General features: G+C 46.2%; 1 long non-coding RNA gene across 1 annotated transcript in view; it reads right to left on the bottom strand.

The window, feature by feature from the left end:
* The window catches only part of LOC134421632 (uncharacterized), a 117,835-nt gene extending 107,429 nt beyond the window's left edge, over window positions 1-10,406 (bottom strand). The window contains exon 1 of the long non-coding RNA XR_010028637.1: window positions 10,338-10,406. This is a non-coding gene — a long non-coding RNA (uncharacterized LOC134421632). The remainder of the gene's footprint in view (window positions 1-10,337) is intronic.
* Window positions 10,407-13,876: the final 3,470 nt, after the last annotated feature.

Below are 13,876 nucleotides of genomic sequence, written 5' to 3'. Positions count from 1 at the left end.
GTAAAAGCATTTGGTATCCCAGTCATGTTTGGGATTCTTCCCTCTGCCTGACTAATTATTTCTATTTCCTGTTTTCTTTAAAATTGCTACTATGTTCTGCATTGCTGGAATCTGAAATATTGTTTCATGGAACATGATTGTATTTGTGCATACCACAAACTCCAGAGATGCCAAATTCCTTTTCATGCTGCTGCTCCTGCTCTTGAAAAAAACATTTCCCATCTCCAGCAAATATCAACAGCTCTGCCTCAAAAAAAGCATGAAAACTTTAAACCCATAAAAAATGTTTAACCACAGAAACAAAAAAACAGTGATGAAAAATTATATTTCTCTATTTGCACTCACAGCCTGCCTTATTCTACACTCAGACAACTTGGTGAAAAAAACTTTGGTGGCTATTCATTTTATGAATTCATTTTATTTCAAAACATGATGATTTCCTTCAGCTGAAAGAAAACTCTTGGAATTAAAGCAGAAGACAGGGAAATTGTGGATTTTTCCTAACACTACCACTGATTAAGAGATGGGCCCACTATCACATGGATGATTTCTCTTTTACTGAAATAAAAATCAAAGTTATAATATTCAGTTCCAGGAAATTCAGCTTTTTGTGCTTTCACATCTGCAAAGAGATGCAGGGTCAGCTAATAGGAAGCCAGATGTATTTCAGCTCTTAGTTATATCCTCTTAAACAGTAACTTCAGGGTTTTTTTTGTATAAAAATCTGCGATTCTGCCAGTAAACTCCCACTGAAATTCCACTTTTTAGGGACTTCCCTGTCCCCAGCCAGTGTCACACTGCAGCCTGCACATGTGTTGTACAGTCTTTGTCCCTTCTCATATCCAGGAAGGTTCTGTCCTGCTTCTGTGTCCTTCTCCCCACACACCACTCCTATTCCCATCATTAATGGTTGATAAATAGCTAATGAGTGGCTTGGACATTAGGGCCTCCCTTTCCATCTGGGCTACATGCTATTTTACAGGCCCTGCTAAATCTTTATTAGATTTGGGTGCACATTATTGATTTAGGTAGATGAGGTCGTTGTAACCTCATCTCAAAGAGAAAGGAAGCAGGAGAAGCCAAATGTAATTCAGCTGTTATTTTCTGTAGCACTGCAAATCAATAGCAGGGGAAAAGGCACAACAAAACCAAAAAGCGTCCATTGAAAAAAAAAAAAAGAAAGTCATAACTGGACCTTAAACCAAATGCAATGGTCTTACAGGCAATTGGAAGAAAGGAACTGAGATAGGCTATAAAAGTTAAGAGCTGTTCCCATTTTAGCACTAGAGAATAGGTGGCAGGTTCTAGTGAAGAGACAATGTTAATAAAATACCAGGCTGTTCCCAGGGCAAAGTGACATCTATTTATAGAATAAGAACACTTTACCTAAGACACAGTGATGGCTTAATAAAAGGGCATCTTTTGGCTAAGTTATTTTTGCTCCTGTTAAATGGCCATATCAGCATCTGCAGCTCTAAAAAAGAAAAACTCAGGCTTTATACTAAGCAATTTGAGCATCCTGTCAGAGGTAACTTAAGCACAGAAATCCCCCAGAAAGTCTTGCATTCAGGGCTGGTCCCTCAAAGATTTCAACCACACTGCCACCACTTACAATCCTATGGATGTGAACATCAAGGGTGTGCATGGGCTCAAAAGACCTTGCACAAAAACATGAAAAAGGAGCCTGGAGGTGTCACATTCACACTCTCTGGAAAAACCCCTTGGCCCAGGATTTTTCTCCTGGGAAGCTGAGAAGCCTCAGAAAAAGGAAAACAACTATTATCTCATTTGCTTCTCCTGTGTTTTGCTGCTTTGGAATGTGTTTGGAAATTGTTTCATTGGTTTCTGCTGTGAGTTGTTTTGACTCTTTGGCCAATCAGTGCCAAGCTGTGTCAGGACTCTGGAAGGAGTCACGAGTTCTCATTATTATCTTTTCATTATTTCATTACTATCTTTTTAGCCTTCTGTAAGTATCCTTTCTCTATTCTTTAGTATAGTTTAGTATAGCATTCTTTAATATAGTATCATAAAATATTAAATTAGCCTTCTGAGAACATGGAGTCAGATTCATCATTCTCCCTTCATCTAGGGGCGACACAAATACAATATAGAGGTACTTTAGGAAAGAAATCCTTGCACAGGTGTGTGCAAGAGCTGTGTGTTCATCCTTCCCCAAGCCCATTCCATGCACAGGGCAAGGTGAGCCAAGGGGGAGGCACAGCTGCTGTGTTCACTGGTGCTGTGTGCCCTTCCCTGCCCTGGTGTCAGGCCTGGTGTCCCCCCCAGCTCACAGCTGTCACTTCAAGGCAGAGGTGACCCCAAGCTGAGCACCTGCCCCTGAGACAGAGGTGCCAACTCCGGCTCAGCACCCCCTTAGCCCTCCCTGTCTGCCCCCCATGAGACAGGGCCTCTCCCTTCATCCTCTCTTTTGGAGGATGCAGCCCAGGGTGGCAAATTCCAGCAGGCAGCAGAGCACTTAGCCAAACTCACAAAGGATTCGTGTATTGTGTGCCTAATCCAGGGGCATTTTGGGATTCCCATCCCTAAAGCCACAAACCAAACCACACAAAAGCCATTTTCACCTGGGCTCAGGGGGGTGTTGTTCCCTCCTAATGCACCGTGACAGGCTGCCTGGCTGCTTCCAAATCACAGCTCTTTGATCTCCCCATTCCAAAGGAATAGGAGATTCAGGGCTGCTGGTCGCATCCAGGAGCTGTCGAGTCCCACTAATCTGCCTCCCTTCCACATGACAGCCAGCTGGTGTTTGCCTCTGCAGCCACATTCTGGTGTGGAATTCCAAAGCCAGGGAGCCTGGAGCTGCCACCAGGGGCCTGGGGGCACCTGCACACACCCAGCTCCTGCAGGACTGTGTCCAGTTTATGCCCAGGTCTGTGAAAGCCCCTCTGTCCTGTTCAGCAGGTGGATTTGGCTGCCTGGAAGGATTCCAGGCTGGCAGCTCAGCTCTCTCCCTGCATGGAGCCCTGGCAACTCAGCAGTGCAAGATCCAAACTCTTTATTCACCCCTGTGTTTCACCCAATATGATCAATGCTGGTGTGAGTGCTCATTTTCAGCAGCATTAAATGCTCAGCTCATCAGTGTGTGATCACAGTCACACAGGAGTCTCTCTGTGTTTTCTGGTAACAGAAACCACGACAGGGCACAATATATTCCATTTTACTGCCCCTGCGACCAGCTCCCAGGCACTGCCACCTCACTGCCCACCAAGCACAGGTACATCTCCAACCCTTTGCTTTAAACCAGCCAGAGAGCCAACACCCTGGGACCCCATGTGATTTCTAAGACACTGGAGATGAATTTGGAGAATTTTCAAGTTGTCCACACCCCCAGGCACTTCTGCAGCTGATGCTGAGTGCACCAGCCTGGGCTGCTTTGGAGCTCACACCATAGGATCCCTGCTATGCTGCAGCTGAGCACTGAATGCAATCCTGTCCAACAGTGAGGTCTGGGACACTCATAAGAAAATGTGACCATATCTGTCCAAAATATAATTGAGAAACTACTGCCACAGGGGCAGCACATCATAGCCTTCATTTACCATTTCATGGTTTCACAAAAAGGTCAAAACACACTAAAAAGGTCAAAAACATGCCTTCACCAAACTGGTTTGAGTGAAAAGCTGTGTATTTCTATCTGGTGTCAGGGATCACTCAGCTGTCTCCAACTCTTTCCAGATGTGCAGTAAGAGCACATTTCCTAGTCTTCCTCATCTTCCAAAGACCAGAAACATCCTTGGATCAAAACCACAACAAATTACAGCAGACATCAGCACTGCAGCTGAAAGTGCAAGCCACCAATGGGTATGTGTGAGTTTTATGTGGCCATGTGGATGCTTATTTTCTAGATAAGAAGACAAGGGAAGCTATAAAGTGAAAGGTTTTTTGTTTGACCCAGTGAGGGTCTTCATGCACTCTCCACTCCCTCACTCCGAACCAATTCTCTCTTGTTGGACTTTGCTGCTGCTACAGCCAGAATTTCCTTTTTGCCTCATTAGCCAGAGCAGTGGCTAGTTTTAAAGCTTTGCTAACACTTCCTTCCTTCTCCCCATCCATAATGCTCCATCAGACATCATCATGGCTCAGTGAGAAAATAATGAAGAAAAATGCACATTCAACAGTTTGCTGAGACTGCCTGCCCTGCTGGCCTCAATTCTGCTTTTTGTTAACTCCTGAAGCACTTATGCCAGGCAGTACCCACTCTGCAGCAGCAAGCAGCAGCCCTGGAATCTCAGAACCCCAGGTCTGTTTCCGCACAGCAGCAGAGGGAGATGCTGCAGTAGACCTGGCAGTTCTGGTCCTTGGAGTTCCCACTGGCCACATCTCTGCTCCCTGTGGATACACCTGAACATGCACACGGAGCTCAGGGCTCCTCAGACACCTACCAGCGTCTGTGCCAGGGAGACACAAGCTGTGAAATGGGAATAAATACTGTCGCAGAGATCTTTTATGGAAAATCCTTTCCTTAGGATTTTCCCTCCTGAGAAGCTGAGAGGCCTCAGGAACAAAATGTAAACATTGGTTATCTGCTGCTGTGGAATGCAACAGGTGCATCTGTGGCTGGTCTCTTGTGGTTGTTTTTAATTAATGGCCAATCACAGTCAGCTGGCTTGGACAGAGAGTCCAAGACAGCTGCCTTTGTTATCATTCATTCTTTTCCTATTCTATTCCTTTCAAGCCTTCTGATTAAATCCTATTCTTTTAGTATGGTTTTAATGTAATATATATCATAAAATAATAAATTAAGCCTTCTGAAACATGGAGCCAGATTCTCATCTCTTCCCTCATCCTAAGACCCCTGTGAACACAGTCACAACAAACATCATGTAGTTAACCATCAGTGTACACAGCTTATTCCCTCCAAAGAAATCCTTGAGTCACACTGCCAAACAGCAGTGACATTTCAAAGTAGCCACACTCAGATTAACCAGCACTTTTGCTGGCTCCAAAAGAGTCAACACAAGCTGATCTTACAGCCCCAGACACACCAGGCTCCTGCTGCCATTTATGTGGCCACAGACAGAGATCAGAGTTCTCATCCTTCACCACTCAGCGCCTGGGCTGGCTCCCTGCTTGGCCCAGACCCAAAACCAACACAGTCTGCAGCAAATACAGAACTTGGGGCCACCTGGGCTGTGGTGCTCCACTGGCTCTCACTCACAGCAGTGTTCCCTACAGTTACAAGCTGGGGTAAATAAGAGAGATCATGAGCAAACACCAGCAGGTCATCCTTAATGCAGAAATTGTATTTTCTGTGTTCCCAGCCACCACCATCAGATACTTCATCCTTCAATGTATAGACACTTTCCAACCTGCAGACCAGGAACCCTGGGGAATCCTGAGATAATTCTACAAAGGGTAATTAAGAAAAGTGAGTCTGTTGTTAATGGCCTTAAAGTAGCTCTATGGGGATCCATGCACTCACTGAGAAGTAATTTTAATAAGAGGAAAAGAAGGTTTACACAGACACTCATTGCACAAAGAGTTCATTCTCCAGAGTAGCAGAGGACAGAGACACCTTCTTGTCCCCTCTCCTGCCCACATCACATCCCTGTGACTGTCCCTGTGCACTCTGTATGTGGTGACCCCGTTATGCTGTTGTTTTACATAAGCTCAGCCCATGAGAAGCAAAATCAAACAGCAAAAGATCACTGCACTGAGATGAAAGCAGAAGAAAACTTCTTTCCTAAAACTGATGTTCATAAAATTGAAAACAAACTAACCTGAGACAGCTCCTGTAACACAACATCACTGATCAAACATTACAACAGGCTCGCTCTAAGAGAAGCCCCTTGCCTTGCCACATATGCCCAGCCCTCTCTAAACTTCATTAAAGTCTAGTAAAAAATAAATAAGATAAATATCATTTGCATGCATTATAGGAATTAGAAGGGATTGCCAGATGGGGAGCTCTCCTCCAGCAGGGCTGTTGTTTTCCAGGAGAGACCAGCACTGGCACTACCCAGCTGTTTGGGGCCTGTGATGCTCCCACTCCTGGAAAAGCATCGCCCCTGGCTTCTCCCTGTAATTAGTTGGTGCTAATACCCTTGGCTGGCTCTGCAAAAGTCACATTCTGAGAGATCACCCCTGCGAGCAGCTGCACTCAGGAGACAGAACGTCACCACTGCAAGCTGTCAGCCAATTCATCTCCAGCACAAGTCAGCCTGGCCAGAAACTGGGAGTTCTTTATCTCAGGACAGCAGACTGAGCGGGGCTTTAATTGCTGAGCTATGCTAATGAGCCTGGTGTGTGACGCGAGGTGCTGGTGGTGGCTCTGTTTGAGAGCACAGCACTGTCACCCCCCCCCCCCCCCGAGGGCACACACAACCAGCTTAAAGCTGCGGCCGTCTGGATGCAGAGGAGAAACCGTGTAGGGTCCCCTCAGCATGGCACCTTATCAAAGGCATCACCAACAGCTGCTCCTGCAGGGGCAGCAGCCTCTCCTGGGTCAGCTCGGTTCACTTCCCTCCTTTCTGCCCTTCCTTCACAGGTTTGTTTTTTCCCCTAAATTGTGAGTTCTGTAAACATCGCTGCCAAATCAGCTGCAGGGGAACAAAATGATACCAAGAATTCAGTGTTTCCTCACAGATAAGAGCTGTGTCTGGTTTTAAAAGGAGTTAAAATGCATTGTGCCAGGGGAAAACCAAACAAAAGAATATCAGCTGAAGTCCTTCTTGCTGACTTCTTGAGTCAAACTCTACTTCAGCCTGCATTTCACCTTTTTCCTTTTGGGTTAGTACTGAAAACAGTTATTTTAACACTGACATTTTGGAAAATAATCAGAGAATCACACAATAGTATGGGCTGGGAGATATCTTAATGATCATGTAGCTTCAACCCCACTGCCATGGGTAGGGAACACATCAGATTACTGAGAGCCTCATCTTCAATATCTCCAGGGATAGGGGATCTACAGCCTCCCTGGGCAAAATGACAGCCCAGGTGGACACTAGGCTACAGATTTCCTTGTCCAGATATCAAATGCTGTTTCATTTCCCCATTAATGATGAGGCTTGCTCGCCACAGAAAGCCAAAGCCACATTTCCATGGGTAAGGCCAGTGCTCAGCATCTTTAAAAACCATTAGCATTTAAACGTGGCATTATTATTCTTCTGGCACTACCTAAGGAGGTGTGCAGGCATCCCAGAGCCCAGACACTCTGCAAACATCCATTTCCCCAGTCCCTGAGATCTTCTAACCTGGAGGCCCAACCTTGCACACACTTGAGTAACCACCAGCATCTCGTGGCCCCACTGAAATCAACACAACTGATGAATGGATTGAAATCAGTAATTACCCATGTGCTTAATTATTTGCAGAACTGGGGGCTAAGTGCTTCATTTTCAGCTTTATGCTTGAAAATACTGGTTCTAATTTAGAGTGCCTTACTTTGCACTCAGTCCCACGAGGAGCAGCATGGTCTGGCCTAATTAAGCAAAAGCACTTAAAGTGTTTAACTTGAGCATGTGAACAAACCATTGACTGAACACTGCATTGCTTGGCTTGGATGGCAGGATGGGGCCTCAGCCCAGGTGTGAGGGGGACAAAACTGAGGGAAATGTGACCCAAATGTGTCCAAGGACAGGTGCTCAGAGTGTTAGACATGCCAGGCCTCCCCTGGTGGGACAGGCAGGAGCCCTGGCAGGGCTCAGGATCCACCCCTGTGTCCCCCACTGCCATCCTGGGTGCCATCCAGGCCTGTCTGTGCAAGGGGGGCACAGAGGCAGTGCTGGGACTGAAAGAGAAGCTGCAAATGTTCTCTGTAATTCACTGACTGAAAGCCTTCATGCCCAAAAGCTCATGCCTGATTAAACACTGGCCACAGCTCCCACTGTGCAGCAGGGGAACAGCCCAGCCCTGCTCAGCACTGATGGCCCTGGGGACATCCCTCACTGCCACACTGGGACAGGCACCTTCCAGGGCCACAGGACTTGCAGCCAGACCCCTCTGCACCTCTGCTGCCACCTCTTTTCTTTTTTTTCCAAGCTAAGGAGTACCTGGAATGTGCAGGTGCATGAGGAGACCCAGCTCTCCCCAGGCCTAGGACAAAGCCTCCAACCACGGCTTGCTTCTTACAAGCCCTAATTTTAGGCCCTTTAGGACACAAAATAATGATAACACACTCCCTGGAAAAAAAAAAAAATCCCCTTGGGCCTGTGTAAAATTAGCAGTGTGCTCCCTGTCCCACTTTCACTCCTGCTATGTGGGGCAGCCTGGCTTATTAATACCCTGCGCTCATTTCCACATCCTTTGCTTTCCCCCTTGCAAAGGGAGCCTGGGGGCTGCCAGGATCCTCTGCTGCTCCTCCCAGCAGGGCCAGAGGTGCCTTTCTTACCCTGACAGACAAAACCTCCTGCACCCCACCCGGGAGGGCAGCAGGATGGGCAGGGCGGAGGAGCTGCAGGGGAGGAAGAGGAGGGATGTGCCCTTTGCTGGCACCCCAGCAATGAGGGTAAAGCACAGCTTGGACTGTGCATGAGCCCAGAACGTATCAGAAATGTAAAACATTTAGACTGATTAAAAATATTTCTCAGTGTTTTAGTGGCTTCTGTATTCTTCAGTTTATTTTCTTGGACATCACTGTTTTTCTCAATAGAGACAACTTCAATTTCACATCAAGAAACCAGCACCACCAAGCAGGGAGGACAATGGAGAACCCTCTGTTTACTCCTTTTACCAAATAACAAAACAGAAAACAAGTGTAAATTTGCACAAGCAATTTCCAAGTGCAAGCCTGATTTTTTGGATTGCTTTTCTCTTTCAGCTAAAATGTGCTTATCAGCTTGGCAGAAAATGCAATGACTGTTTTTCACTAGGAATTTTTTACTACTTTAATGGAGTTGTCAGGAGAAATGCTGTTATCCTCACCATGTGAAATTAATATATCAGGAACTTATCTACTGTCTTGTACGTGTGAATGACATTTATATGGATCATTGCAATTAAAACATATATATCCAAGTTGGGGGGGGGGAAGATAGATAGATATATATATATATAAGATATCCAATACACATATATAGAAGATGTATGTATATATATATATATGAGATGTCCATATATATGTCCAAGAGGGGAAGATAAACCTCAGGTGCTCTCCACCCTCCAGAGGCTCTGGCAAGGCATCAAGGACTTCAGTGCCACTCCTGGAGGGAGCTGGGCTGTCCTGCTGTCCTACACACAGCCTCCCCTGGAAACAAAGCACAGCCTGACAGGAAAACTTCTAGAAAGTGTCATTATTACCATAAATCAATATTAGTGTAAAATATAACCTCTGCACAGAAGCAAAGAGGAGGTTGGTGCCTGTTGTCTGCCCAGGTGAGAATCTCCTGACAGGGATCCCCAGGGAAAGGGAATTTCAGAGGTGCTGTGAGATTTCTCCCAGTGTGCAAGAAAAATCCCAGCTAAGCTCAAATGTGCAAAGACAGGAGAGAAAAACGGAACTGACCCCAGACACATCCATATTAGAGCCATTTAAGGAGAGGAAACCTCAGCTAAAAGAACAAAGATTTCAGAAATAATGTTTTTCATAATGTCACACAGCCTGTTCTTTCACTCCAGACAACATCATGCTCCAACATTGTATTTATGCTCACAGAGAGTGTTGTGACACTCCAACCCTAAGCCAGCTCCCCTGTTAAATACTGATTTAACCTCAGCTCAAACAAAAACCTCAAAAATTAGCACTCAGTTTGATTCAGATATGGAACACCCCAATACACGAAGAGAGAGAGGAAAGGAAAGATCAGGGGGAAATGATGCTGTATACCTTAAACAAGAGAAATGTATAAACTGCCCTGGCCCCACAGAGCCTCAGGAGCTAAGCCTGTGAATCAAATACATTTCAGTAAACAAAGAAAATCTACTGGAATGGCACTGCTTTTTCCTGTGTAGGTTTTTATTTTTTTACTCTCATGGGGACTGCAAGTTGTGTTGCTTGGTTTGTTTTTTTTTTTTTCCCTTTCTAAGGTACATTATTCCATTTAAGTGCTTGTCTGTATTTATTAATAGAACAAAAATGAGTGAACCAGGAGCTGCTCTGGGGAGGCTGAAAGCCTCAGTGAATCAGAGGAACAAATCCATTTAGGAAAATTCTCATTTTCCTAAATGTGAAAGCTCCTTTCACATTTGAGTTATTTTCCTCTAACATAATCAGACCCAGAGACATGCCAGCGCTACAACACCACGTACACACCCCAGGCAGGGCCCTCCAGCTGCATCTCCTGATGTTGTGCTAAAAAACAATCAGAAAGTGGCCAAGAGCAGCTCACAGTTACTAGGAAGCAATGAGTTGTTGTCATCTTATTGCAAAAGTTCCATACCTTCTTGGTGATTTCTCATGGTCATCTCCTCACAGCACTGACTCCTTCTTCACAGCACAGCCAACAAACTCCAGCCCTCTCCTCACCCGGCTAAGCCACTCCTTTATAGCACTTATCATTATTGGACACAGCTGTGGCCTGTTAAGGGCAGGCCTGTTCCTAATCTTTGGTGATTGGTACAGCTGCAAGTCCTCAGGTGTGAGATTACCTTCTGCACTACCTTTATTTTCTTACATTCTATCCCTCCACAATGAATGGAAAATGTTTAGGAAACATCCCTCACTCAGGCTGTGGAGGAGCCCCTGTAGGACTGGCACCATCACAGCTATTGCTGCCCGGTAGTGGATGGAAGACATGAAACCTGAGATGATTCTGGCCCTTCACAACTGTCCTGTACCCCCAGGTGAGCCCCAGGGCTGCCAAGACCTCCTGAGCAGGTGGGGACAGCTCATAGCTCCCTGCAGAGGCACAGGCGACATCACTGCTGGCTTCAGAGCAGGGAGAGCATCCTGCTGTGAGTGCCCACTGCTCTGGCAAACCCTGGGGAAACACCTGAGCAAATGCAGACACAAATGTGGGCACAATCCCCAAAGCAGTGGAAAGGCAGGTGCCCAGAGCTGGTCAGGAAAAGAGAGTCAGAAGAAAGTGAGGTACGCAGGAAGATGTGTCAGCAAAGGTCACCAGAGAGAGAGAGCACAAATTGTCCTCTTGCTAATGAAAGGGGTTTAGTAATGTGGGAAGAAATGTTTCCAGAGCAGCTCATCCCTTATCAGAGCCCCCCTCAGCCCTGGCAGAGACACCTGACAAACCTGGGAACCACAGAGCTCCCTGAGCACACCAAAGGTCACAGGTATTTGATTCATTTGCTGTCCCCAAAGGGCATTGCTATTTATTTGCTTGCTGTCAGGACCTGTGCTCTGCAGCTTCAGCTCTCTCTTGGCTTCGCTAAAATCCTTTCCCAGCCAGTGGGGGCTGCAGCTGGATCCAGCAGAGCCAGGACAGTCTCAGCTGTGTCCCCCAGCACCAAGCCCCTGTTTGCAGTCCCTGTGTGCTCTCCAATGAGATTAGCTGATTTCAGACAGTGCCTGATGAAAGCTGAGTTTTTTCCATGCCAGGATTTGCCTTCCCAGCCTGAAAACACACGGCTGGAAGGTTGGCCTGGCACTCAGGCTGCAGCATGTGATTCTTTAATGAGGGAGGTCTATGAGCTGCAGGACTAATGCACACAGCTCCCTGATGTGACCTGCTTCACTGGAGTGGAAGGATTTTTTTTTTTTTTTTTTTTTTTTTTGTGATTAAGGCCCACTATGGGGAAACAAGCGTGTTCTTGGCTCTTTCACACCCCTAGCAGGTGATTATGAACAAATTCTATAGCCATGTCCTACCTCAGGAGTGCCCCACCACAATAACGAGGTAAAAATGCCCTTTGTCACAGGAGGATGCAGCAGGTTCAGGAATTAGAGGGATGAATGTCACAGCAATGCTTGTAAAATGTAAAGACTAAAACTGGAGCAAGCCCTGCAGCGCTGGCTTTGAAAGCCTGCGTGGAATAGCTGGATTACAGTGGTCCTTTGGATCTCTGAGCAGCACCTGCAGCAAACGTGGCTGCAGTGCTCCCCTCCTCCTGCCATCCTGCCCAACAGCAGCCTTCTGTCCTGGAAGAAAACACGGAATCATCTCCTAATAAAGCAGCAGCTGACACAGCAGAGCAGGGAGATAACTCAGGGACAGGATTGCTGAATGCCAAGGACCTGGCTGGGCAGGGGCAGGGGAGTCCCAGGCACTCAGGGCAGGATGGAATCCCCAGCTCCATGGGGAACACAGAGGAGGCAGCGCTGTGTTCAGAGATGCTCAGACAGGTTTGGGGTCCTGGTGGTTCCTCAGCTCAGCTTACAGACAGGGAGGCAGTGTTGGTTTGATTTTTTAAGTTTTTCTAAGCCTTCTGATGTTCATATTCTTGTAATGAACTTTCTTGTTGCAGACATCTTTTATGGAAAATCCTTTCCTTAGGATTTTTCCTCCTGAGAAGCTGTGAGGCCTCAGGAACAAAATGCAAACAATGATTATCTGCTGCTGTGGAATGCAACAGGTGCATCTGGGATTGGTCTCATGTGGTTGTTTCTAATTAATGGCCAATCACAGCTGGCTTGGACTCTGTCTGAGCCACAAACCTTTGTTATCATCCTTTCTTTTTCTATTCTTAGCCAGCCTTCTGATGAAATCTTTTCTTTAATTCTTTTAGTATAGTTTTAATGTAATATATATCATAAAATAATAAATCAGCCTTCTGAAACATGGAGTCAGATCCTCGTCTCTTCCCTCATCCTAAGACTTCTGTGAACACCGTCACACTTTCTTACACATTTTAGGTAAATAAGTGATTGGTTTGCATTCCTTTATAGAAGAGGAGAAATTTGATAGACTGTTGGGTTGTACAGTGTCATTTGAGAGGTGGCACTGTCACCCTCCAATCCACTGTCACTTTTAGAAGTCTATAAATGCTGGAGTCAGAAATTAAAAAATTCTCTTTTACCTTGAGAGAGCAGCATGTCCATATCATGTTATTTCATGTCCTGTAGTGACAAGGCAGGGCTCCCCAGAGCTCCTGCCCTGGATCTGCCGGATCTCAGAGCTCTGGCAGAGCCCAGGGTTTGCTCCCTCTCCTTTTTGGGGTGCCAGGGCTGGCACAGCCATCAAGGTGAGCCTGTCTGCTGCTGAGCACCATCCCCACGCTGTCCTTCTGTCTGCCCTGCCTCCCCAGGGGCTGCTGGGATTTATAAATATCCTTTCCCAGACTCCTAGCAAAGACACAAATCTTCTGGTTTGCAGTTTAACTCCTGGGGCAGCCCATGGCACCAACGCTGGGAAGCTGCAGGACTTTGGATGCCAAAGACATTGGACACCAGGCCATTTGGACACCAAAGAATTCCAAAGGCTTTGCATGGAATTCCAGATTGTATCTTTTTTTTTTTTAAAGATAAAGGGAGGCTGTGCAGGGAAATGCCACCCTTCAGAATCCACCCACTGCTACAAACAAAATGCTGAGTTGGAGGAACCTTGGTCTGAGCCTGTTTTTGTGCTCCTCTTCAGCTGTACACAGTGTCTGAGGGTTGTACTGGGGCAAAGGATGCAAATCTTCCTGTGCTCCTGGCATTACTGGTGCAATTCCCACCGGAGGGCCACGTTAATTTTGGAGCCTACAATTCATAAAGGAACTGACAAGTTGCAGAGAGTCCAGAAAGGAATATGAAAGATGGAAAAACAGCATTTACAGCTGCAGGAGCTTCGTCTGTTTAGCTTGTGAAGAGTTTAAGGGATGACTTGGTTAAAGAATATCAGTGCTCACAAGGAGAATTAAATGTTGAGGTCAGGGTCCTCAATTAGCACAGGAAACCTTGACACTGAAAGCAGGCAAGTCCTGACTGGAAACATGAGGCACATGTTTACCAGTGTAAATAGTGAATTTATTACCAAAGCCAGAGCTGAAGCAGACAGGATGACTCTTCATTACAGGGGTTTTAATAACATTTGTATGTTTT

Source organism: Melospiza melodia, chromosome 9 (genome assembly GCF_035770615.1).
Source record: "Melospiza melodia melodia isolate bMelMel2 chromosome 9, bMelMel2.pri, whole genome shotgun sequence".
NCBI classification, from domain to species: domain Eukaryota; kingdom Metazoa; phylum Chordata; class Aves; order Passeriformes; family Passerellidae; genus Melospiza; species Melospiza melodia.
The sequence above is the reverse complement of the archived record's forward strand: the minus strand, read 5'-3'. Positions and strand labels throughout refer to the sequence as shown.